This window comes from Mycteria americana, chromosome 11 (genome assembly GCF_035582795.1).
Source record: "Mycteria americana isolate JAX WOST 10 ecotype Jacksonville Zoo and Gardens chromosome 11, USCA_MyAme_1.0, whole genome shotgun sequence".
Classification (NCBI taxonomy): domain Eukaryota; kingdom Metazoa; phylum Chordata; class Aves; order Ciconiiformes; family Ciconiidae; genus Mycteria; species Mycteria americana.
Genome location: NC_134375.1, coordinates 21,965,089 through 21,968,950, shown reverse-complemented (window position 1 = coordinate 21,968,950; position 3,862 = coordinate 21,965,089). Strand labels below are relative to the sequence as shown.

Sequence of the window (3,862 nt, the reverse complement as noted above, 5' to 3'; positions counted from 1 at the left end):
CATATCCAATATAGTGGACCCTGGTGGATAGTTAAAGACAAAGGAGAAAAATAGAGCAGCATGGAAATACGATGTGAAAAGACTAATTTTTTTAAACAAGAGAATAGGAGCTGTTGTTGAACATGGTGCCCGATGCCTAGTATATTCTGCTGGCCTCGAAGAGATAAAGGATTTAGTAACACAGCCTTTATGGGTTTACTTAGTTGTACACTCTGAATGAAGAGCTGACAGTATTTGCAGGCTCTCCTCACTCCTTTTCTTGTGTTCTCAAGACCAGAATATTCTCCAGCAATGCAATTTTCAGCTGACCTATCCTGAGGCCAAATGGAAACAACAGAGAGAGATTAATGGCCTAGGAAACTTTGAAGAGAACAATAGCACGATCTTGGGATGAACTAGAACACGTGAAACGTAATAATCCTGGGGAAAAAAAAAAAAGGCAGTTCTGCAAACAGAAACCTTTTCCATGGCTTATTTAGCAATGAGCGTAAAAGGAAAACGTGCCTGATTGTTTTGATTTAAAATTTGCTGGCTATAAACAATGATTTTGAAATAACGTGAGTCAATATTATTTTTCTTAAAAAGTGACACAAGGTCTAACAGCCAAGTTCTCCTCTGGGCAAGGCTGATACCACTGTGATCAAGAGCAGAATTTGTGTTGATTGCATTTGGCACCTGGTGATGCTCACACATGAGACAGGGGCAAGGGACTGTATGAAGAGCTCCATGAATGAATGGTTTTGATCTGCAAACAGCAATGGATTGTTCCAAGAGGAAACGTGCTTTTTATTATCAGTACAAAATGACTCCACGGTAAATAAATCATTTGTATTGCAACTGAAATATCACCCCATTATACATCAAGGATGCACGCAACCTTTCCACTTCTCTTTTCTTTTTGTTTCATTCTGATGTTTTTTCCAGCTTGTTAGGTACCTCTCTAAGGATCTATGAACTACTAGTTACAGGTTAAAAAAAAGGCAAAACAAAAATATCCTAAGAATTATTCATATTATACAGAAATCCATCCAAGTCACAACAAAACAACTCTTGTGGAACACAAAAGCTCTTTAACTCATCAGCTTAAGTTGCCTTTTAGTCTCTGTCCTCCATTGCATTATCCAAAATTCAGCCTTGCAAAGCATCTGCGAAGAAAGGTAACCTTTGCAGAAGGCAATCAAATCTAAGCCCAGGCTACCCAAGAAAGCAAACATTTTCAAGAGTCTGGCAAGCACTTCCATAATCTCTGGAACAAGCCATGAACAGTCTTCTATAGCATTGAATCCTGATGGTGTATCACTTGGTGTCACTTAATCATTTACAACACATAGCTTCTCTGGTTTCTCTCATAATATCTTCTCCGACACGTTTTCAGAGGTGCCACAGACTTTGCTTTCTCTTTTTCTCGTAGCTGCTTGCTTTTCTCTGAAGCAAATAAAAAGACAACAAATTACTACCTCTCTGTCCAGCGTAGCTGAAATCAACCAAAAGGTCCTAGCAGGAGGATGAAGCCTGACACAAAGGCAAGTGCCTAAGTCATATTGCTTCAGAAACCTACGTTAAAACCACTATATGGGAGGTTGCATACAAGGTTTCTCAGCATGGATGATTACACTTACACTAAATGTGCAACAAGGAGAGAAAGATCCTAAAGTATTTTTAAGTTAAGATTGGAAATACTCCTGGAAAGCTCTGACGTCAGAACAGCTTTTGAGATTTTGTTGCTCATATGTGCTTTGCATCACTTCCCATTCAAAGCATTAATGAAAACAGAGACATGGGTAAGAGGAGGAGATCCCCAGCAGAGAGAAAAATCTGGGCCAGATGCTGATATCCAGCTGTTGAGGCCTCCTGAAAGCAACTGAAATCCAGTGCACTCCCTTTGTCTGGAGCAGAGAGATCATCCTCCTTGATGTTCTACTTGCCTCTTCCAAGTCCACCAGATCGTGTCAACTTTATCTAGATGAAGCATGAGCCAGTTTACCATTAACTAGGTGCTGGAAAGATATCAGGGTTATCCTTCCATTGCACTTGTTGTGTTTGCATAACAGGGTTCAAGGCTTTTATGCCCTTTTCTACTGGCCTTGTATCCATGCTAAGAGACTCGAACTGTCTCTCAGTAATGCCTTAAAGGAGTCAGTGGGTTAGGCAGACAATTTACCTTTAAGAACTTATTAAGAACAATGACCTTCCAAACAAAACTTCATTCATTTCTACCATGGTGTCCTGGAGAGCCCTTTGTAGTCAACATAATCAAAGCTGACTAACAGATGAAATAAAAGGAGCAGAAGCATTACCTTCATTTATTCCCAGGAGAAATCAGATGTTCTGGTATCATCAGCAATATATGTGCTTTGCCCAGCTGAGAAGGGTTTAGGAATTCTAGAGGATTTCAGAAGTGTCCCAATTGCATCTGCTGATATTTTGATGACAAACTTCCTATTACCAAGCAAAAATGTAACGTGGGTCAAAACAAAGGGGAACTTGCTATGTGTCATGAGCAGAGGATGTAGTTCTAGTGTTTTCACTTTTTTCTTATCCAGATTAAGTCTCATGGCTGTTTCTCCTTCATGTGCAACAAAAAGGAGATGATAGTTCCCTTCACCCATCCTCAAGCATTTCCACATGCACAGTCAGCCACTACATGCAAAAAATGAAAAAGAAGTGGGGTAAAATTAATCCAGTTTGTTAGAGGCATACAAACAAAATAAGCATGGACAGCTACAAAACATCTTGAATGCTTAAACATTCTTCTTACATTGGTATGTACTGTATATAATAGACAACTGTTGAAGGAAGTGATCTGTCCTCTGAAGAATGAACAAGTAGAACTAGAGTCAGAAGCAAAGGAAATTGCAGAAATGTCAGACGTTTATCTTGCATCTGTCTGCACTACCAAAAGGAGAGATTGTTAACTTACATTAGACATCAGCTGCACAGCAAAGCTAGAAGGACATGGACTGGGAAAGAATCTACTCACCAGCTGAAACCAATGTTCCAGGCTACAGTATTTCCAATTTACAAATGCTTGGATAACTTGCACAGTATGGGTAAGCAGACACAGCCCTCCCTCTACTTTGAGAAACATTTAGGAAAAAGCAGTAAAAAGGAACACTTTTAAAGGATGGCCAATACTCCCACCATAGTACAACCCTTAAGGTTCACAGATTTCATACATTCACCTCTGATGAGGCTTCAAAGGCAGGGAAGTTGGTTTCATTCTCCTGTGTTACTTTAGACCAGGTTCTTCATAAAAACATCCCTGCAACCATCTCTTCCTTTTAAGGAGAAAAATGTAATGAAGGCTGTTCCACAGCATGTTGTGATTTAACTTTACAATCAACGCAAACTAAGGAGCAGGAGAAACACAGCTCCCAAGAAGGATAAGAGAGCATGGGTAGTAACACTTGTTGTTTCTTCCCTCTTTCTTCATTTCTCATTTGCACCTTGCTTGTTTGAATAAGTGACGGGGATGAAGACTCCTTGTGGAATGGTTTTATGCTTTTCACACATCCCACTGTTCTTGCAGAGGAACTGGGGCAGAGAAAGAAAGCAACACCTGGGTTCCTTCAGCTCCCAAATCCCTGCCAAATCAGCGTACTCATTTCATGAGCCTAGTACACATCCGAAAAGGAACACTTTTCACCAGTACTGCATCTAAGCAGCAGCAACCACAGAGGGGGCTGCAGCCTCTGGCAATCCAGCCCTGGCCACTGGCTGTCCATTTAGGGTCTGGCACCAGCAGCAGCAAGTAAAAAGAAGCTGAATAACAGCAGAGAAGATAGAGATCACTCTGCAGTTAAGCAGACACAGGCATGGCCAGATCCAGCATATTCCCAACAATACCCCAGAGAGCTGCTTA

At 40.7% G+C, this 3,862-nt stretch overlaps 1 long non-coding RNA gene across 1 annotated transcript; it reads right to left on the bottom strand.

Annotated features, from left to right (window-relative positions):
* Positions 1-785: 785 nt before the first annotated feature.
* Positions 786-2,801, bottom strand: LOC142415537 (uncharacterized). Its single transcript, XR_012777443.1, has 3 exons — positions 2,759-2,801; positions 2,298-2,439; positions 786-1,425 (listed from the first exon to the last, which is right to left on the bottom strand). It is a non-coding gene; the product is annotated as an uncharacterized LOC142415537 (long non-coding RNA).
* Between the last annotated feature and the right edge of the window lie 1,061 nt (positions 2,802-3,862).